Source organism: Eptesicus fuscus, chromosome 12 (genome assembly GCF_027574615.1).
Source record: "Eptesicus fuscus isolate TK198812 chromosome 12, DD_ASM_mEF_20220401, whole genome shotgun sequence".
Classification (NCBI taxonomy): Eukaryota; Metazoa; Chordata; class Mammalia; order Chiroptera; family Vespertilionidae; genus Eptesicus; species Eptesicus fuscus.
Genome location: NC_072484.1, coordinates 83,076,591 through 83,082,590, shown reverse-complemented (window position 1 = coordinate 83,082,590; position 6,000 = coordinate 83,076,591). Strand labels below are relative to the sequence as shown.

The window sequence follows — 6,000 nt, the reverse complement described above, 5'->3', positions numbered from 1 at the left end:
TTCGTTCGTGGGGCCGGGCCGCTTTGGTGGGTCCCAGGCCATGCCAGGGCCGGGTGTGGGGTCACTCTGACGCTTCTACTGCAGACTGCCCAGCTCACCTTTCCCAGGGGTGTCGCTCAGATCCCGACCTGCCCTCACTAGGCAGAGCTGAGCGCCAATGGCATTCTTTAATGACTCTGGGCAGGAGAAGGGGAAAGATAAAAGCACACAAAGTCAGAAAGCAGCACAGGGTACCTCGGCAGTCCCGTCTGACCAGGGGCTTGGGGTCTGTGGGAGGGTGGTGAGACGAATGAGAACCACCTGCAACTCAGACCGGCAGGGAGATGGCACCAGGGCTCACCAGGGGCCTCTGGGATATACACTGACGTTGGAGAAAGAGGAGGGGAGACAGAGAAACACGTATTTGCTGTTCCACTTGTTTATGCATTCATTGGTCATTTCTTGTATGTGCCCTGCCCGGGGACTGAATCTGCCAGGGGCCTCTGAGCTCAGCTCAACTTTTATTTCCTTGCTTTGCTGTCTTTCAAATCCATTTTTTTCAGTGCCCCTGGGTCTCACCCAAACTGGGTGTGTCTCTGTCCTGCGAGGGCGAAGAATCGTGTTTTCCTTGTTGGCGTCGAGAGCATTATCTACGTGCCCCGTTGCAGGCCAGGTCGCCGCGTGCCCCTGCCACTCGCGTTAAAACCAGCGCCGCTTCCCGGCTGTTGGACACAGTGGGCCTGACTGTGGATCTGGGGAGTGGAAGGCACGGAGGCTCTCCCGGTTGTTTGAGGAGAAGCGTCTCTGTGACCGTAGATGAGCTTAGGTTGTTGCTGCCATTTTTTCCTACAAAGAAAACTGAATTCCGAGGGACTTCCTGAGGTTGAGGAGCCGTCGTGGGTAGTTCTATATGGAAGTGACAAGCACGGCTTGGGTTTGTTTGGAAGAGAGCATGAACTCTACAGAAAAACTACAATTTTTTTTTTCTTTCCTTCCTGTCTTCCTGGTTAGTCAACTCAGCTAATCTCGTCCCAAATATTTCTTCCTTTGTGACACTTTTTGAGACCCTTCCCAGACAGAAATAAGTGCCTCAATTTTCTGTTCCCCAGGCAGCGCCCCCATTCTCGCTGCCAGGGTAGCGTGGGTGACATCTGGTTGTTGTCATGGTTCTGGTCCCGCCTGAGGGCAGAGACCCTCCCACCCCACCCCACCCCACCCCCCGCCCCCCGGGTCTCACCTGGCACCTGGCACCACTTCTTTTCTTTAAATAAAAAATAAAAAAAGATATATTGATTTCAGAAAGGAAGAGAGAGGGAGAGAGAGAGAAACATCAACATCGATGATGAGAATCACTGATCGGCTGCCTCCTGCATGTCCCACACTGGGGATTGAGCCCACAACCCAGGTATGTGCCCTTGACCGGGAATTGAACCGTGACCTCCTGGTTCATAGGTTGACGCTCAACCACTGAGCCACATGGGTCTGGCGCTGTCTTGAATCGGTGCTGCCTACATGGGTTGAGAATCATGGGAACACATTTCCGTTGCAGAAAGCCAAGCTCTCGTTCTCGGAGAGCGGGCAGGCTCCTTCCTGTGTCTCTGCGGCTCCGACACCAGTATTTACGAGGCCATCCGTCCTGGGTCAGGACTTGCACCTGATTGGTATCTAGAATGACTTTTGATTAAGACGGGCATGTCTCCTCGCTGACTCCTGCCAGGGTCATGACGAGGCAGCCTCCGCCCTTGCCGTCTGGGATGACACACTGGCCTCTGCTGTCATCCGCCTTCCTGTAGTCACTGCCCCAGAGAGAAGCTGCCTGCAGCCTCGCCTCCACGTGGGACCTCGCCAACCCGCCCCTTTCTACAAGGACATCAGAAGAGCAAAATTCAAGCCCGGCTGGCATGGGTCCGAGGTGGCGTGTCGTGTCGTCAGCCCATGCACCAAAAGGTGGCCGGTTCAATTTCATTTCCTGGTCGGGGCGCCTGCCTGGGCTGTGGATTTGATCTCCTGTTCGAAAGGCAACCAATTGATGTTTCTCTCTCACATCAATGTTTCTCACATGGATGTTTCTCTCTCTCTCAGCCTCCCTTCCTCTCTCTAAGCATATCCTCAAGTGAGGATTTAAAAAAAAAAAAAAGCAAATTTCAAGAAATGAGAAAAGCAGGCAGGGATTTTAAAAATGATCTTTAAATCTGTACATTTTTTTTGAATAAGTAAGACCTTCTCAATGGTGCAAAATTAAAAAGGTACAAAAAGCCATCTACAGTGAAGTGTCCCTCCCAGCGCTGTTCGTTAGTCCATCAGTGCCCTTCCCGTGAAGAAACCACATCAAAACGCCAGGAAATGTTTGTGACTACATGTTTGAATGTTTCTCTTGTCCTGGACCTTTACTGTTTTTGGATGTCTCTCATGTGTTCTCCATAAGCAACATGCATTCCCGCCCGCCCCTCCCTCAGCTCCCAGTACCTGGCTGAGCGCTCTGGACAGCCACCTGGCAAATGCTGTGGTTCAGCTGACAGCCTGTCTGGAATACAAGAATACCTGATGAGTCAGGGCTTAGAGCCTCTCTGTTTGATTGTGAATTACCTGCATTTTCATTCACTCATGTTCCTGCTCTGCTAAGACAAGCCAAGAAGTGCCGATTGTCACATCGGCCTCACGCACGCCGGCTTCCTCTCCCGAGCCGTCGCTTCCATGTGTGTGGCTGCCCGTTCGGGATGGCTTGGGGCTCACTCACACATTTTTCAGGGGACAGTTGTTCAAGAAATGTCAGTATTTTCCAATACTTTTTTGGCCTCTCCCAATTGTTGTTCTCTTTTGGCTTCTGCAGGGAGAAATCCTTATCCCTGCCTCATCTCGGCTTCACCCCTGCCCTCACCCCTGTCCTTGGCTCCACCAACACACACCCACTTGCACTTTGGGCCTCCTTCTGCCCTTCTTTTCCAGGAACCCCTGAAAAGGAGAAAAACACTGAAAGGAAGAACCCTGTCTTCCCTGGACAGGACTGTCTGTCTGCTTTTGCTTAGGGCTGCTTGTAGGTGTGGCGAGATCTATGGTTTCTTAGTTTTCTGCCTTCCTCTTTCTCACGTCCATCGCCCCCTGGCCACCGGCGCGTCCTCCACTTCCCATGCACGCTGGGGCTCTGAGGGCTGGGGACCAGGGGCCTGGGAGAAACGTCCCTCCGGCTTCCTCTCCCCTCTGGATGCTTCACCAGCGGTCAGTCAAGTGGCAGCCCCCGCCGCCGTCCGGGTGCCAGGGGCCAGTGATTAAGTAGCCAGGTCTTGAGCTGACTCCATCCTGGTTTGTCATAACTCGGCTGCAAGTTATTTTGGTCTCCGTGACTTGTGGCTGCACCATGATTTCAGTTTGATATCTATCACCAAAGTGACTAAAAGATGAAAATAGAAGCCACAACAGGAAATAAACAACTGCAAATGAGATATTTTATTCCATATTCCCTGCCAGCAAAGTGATTAGAATCAAACTCATTCACAATAGTTTGGTGAACTTCTAAACTTTTTTTTTTTTCTCTTCCTTTTAAACCATCAGAATAGTTTGAAACAGGGTGCTTGTCGGTCTTACGCAGGCCCGTGGAAAGGAAAGGAACTCCCTTTCTAGGCACCCCAGCCAGCCAGGAGTTCTCTGCGCCCCAGCTTCTTTCTTGGAAAGGAAAAGAGTAAGAATGTGACGGGGTGGGGCCCGCTCTCAGGAAGCCTCGGGATGTTAACCGATTCAGGGAATGCCGGGGCGTCCATAAAGCAGCGCCGGCCTTGTAGCTACTTGCCCAGCATCCCACCCATACCTACTCAGGGCAGTAAAATGGAGGAGGAAAGCCGCGTGGAGAGGGCAAGAGAGGGGTGACGCCTGAATTAAAGCACCCGCAATTACACTATATGGGAACATATCTCTGCAAGTGTATGCATGTTCCACCCAGACAAGCTGTGACGTCAGACCCAACTCCTGAAACACCCACTACCCCTCCCTGCCCTGTGAGTGCTTGGCCTCTCCTCACAGCGTTCGCACCATTGGCCAGATTTCCAAACGTTCAGATCCTCCACAGTCCGAAGCTGGCTTTGAGGGATGACCTTTGCTTTTCTGTTTAAGTCCTTTCTGTCACGTCGAGAGCCTTGCCTTGCCTCTCTTGAAAAGTGAAGATCTCCTAGTGAGGCCCAGAGCAGAGGGAGGAACGGGACCCCGAGAGCAGGGCGCCTGCCCAGAAAGCTTTTAAAACCCTGCCAACTGCTCTCCTGATGCGAGGATCACCACCAGTGAGGGGCAGGGCCCCAGCCAGGAATCAGGCTTTCTGACTTCCAGTCTGGTATGTTTTCCCTCAGCTTTTCTAAGGTTATACATTTCCCAGACACCTCAAAATTCTCATTGATGTCTCTTCCGTCTTTCCCTGCCTCTGCTGATGGGATCACCCACATCCAAACCTTTCCCTCATCCATTTTTCTGTTTTTCTCCTGGGCTTTCCAGGCTGCTACCTCTGCTGGTTGCTTCTTTAGAACGCTACACACACACACACACACACACACACACACACACACACACACACAGTGTCTTTTCAATAAGCAACATTTTAAAAAAATGTTTTATTATCTAATGTTAACGATTTATCATTTATTTTTTTAATGTATTTTATTGATTTTAGAGAGGAAGGGAGAGGGAGAGGGAGAGAAAAATATCAATGATGAGAATCATTGATTGGCTGCCTCTTGCACACACCCCACTGGGGATGGAGCCCGAAACCCAGGCATGTGCCAGAATCGAACTTGGGACCCTTCAGTCCGCAGGCCGATGTTCTATCCATTGAGCCAAACCAGCTAGGACAATAAGCAACATTTTTATTACAAAATTGTGAATTTACACAATTGCAGTCTATGTGGCCTCACAAACTAACGTACAGAATGCCAGCTTCTTTGCCATGCCACAATGTTTCTGCACTTGTCATCTCCGCGTAGTGGAGAACCCTTGCTTGGAGATGATTATGTAATCAATGTTCCTGATTTTCTCTCCTATTTATAACTCTAAAGGTGCTTTTGGTGGGTTTGGGGTGTGAGATCCAAATGCCCCTTTAAGTCCTATCCACTATGTTGATTCCTATATATTTACTGAGCACCTATTGCATGTCAGACATCTGTAAATTGCTGGAGGAGAGTGGGGCTGAGCTGTAACGCTAAGAGTCGTGTGTGCTTTTTCCTTTTACGAATGTATAATTTAGCTGGGAAAATGAAAATAATACATCTCACCTTTCCCAAAGATCCCTTAAACTCCCCAACGAGTTTCATTGTCCTCCTGGTCTCACAATTCTAAATGACATTTTTAAAAAAAATCATATTTCATGAAATAAGATGTGAAGTTAGATCACCATGCCAACTAGTGGCCTCGTTAATACTGATGCCTATATATTTAAGTCAGTACGTTTCTCAGTACCATCTGCTTTCACAAACTGAACACTTCTGGTCCTTTGCCCTACCAATGCTTTACCCATTCCCACGCGGTAATCTGTCAGCGGGTCTAGGCTTCCCCCAAACCTGGGGTCAGGGGATCAACTCTCTGACCCTAAGCACCTTGAAAGCTACAGGGCCCAAGAGGGTGCCGAAACAGCCCCGCTTGCAAATGCCTGTCCTGGGCAGGTCTGCTCCAGAGGTAACCTTCCCGCGCCGGGAGGCGGGGTGACTGAGGTCTTCCGGGCTCCAGAGGAAACCTGCCGGCGGCGGGCGTGCGAGCCCCTCCCGCTCCCCTTCTCTCGCCTGGATGCTGCCCCTTGCAGCTCGTCAGCCAGCCAAATGCATTCCAGAGCTGTGCACAAGACACACTTCTCCAAGCAGTCCTAGAAACCCGAGCTCGGAGCGGGAGAGGGCGGGCGGGAGCGCGCGCCCGCCGCTGAGGTCACATTCGCGCCGCCTCCCCGCCCTCGGCGGCCCGGCTGTTCCCTCCAGCGCACACCTCCCAGGGCCTCGGTCCAGTCCAGTGTAAATGTCTTTTAAACCGAGACAGCGCTCTCCTCCCCCTTCCCTC

At 51.3% G+C, this 6,000-nt stretch overlaps 1 protein-coding gene across 1 annotated transcript in view; it reads left to right on the top strand.

Annotated features, from left to right (window-relative positions):
* The first annotated feature begins 4,070 nt into the window (after nucleotides 1-4,070).
* Nucleotides 4,071-6,000, top strand: part of SMAD7 (SMAD family member 7) — a 31,889-nt gene continuing 29,959 nt past the window's right edge. The window contains exon 1 of the mRNA XM_054723747.1: nucleotides 4,071-4,297. The gene's annotated coding sequence lies outside the window, so the exon portion shown is untranslated. The remainder of the gene's footprint in view (nucleotides 4,298-6,000) is intronic.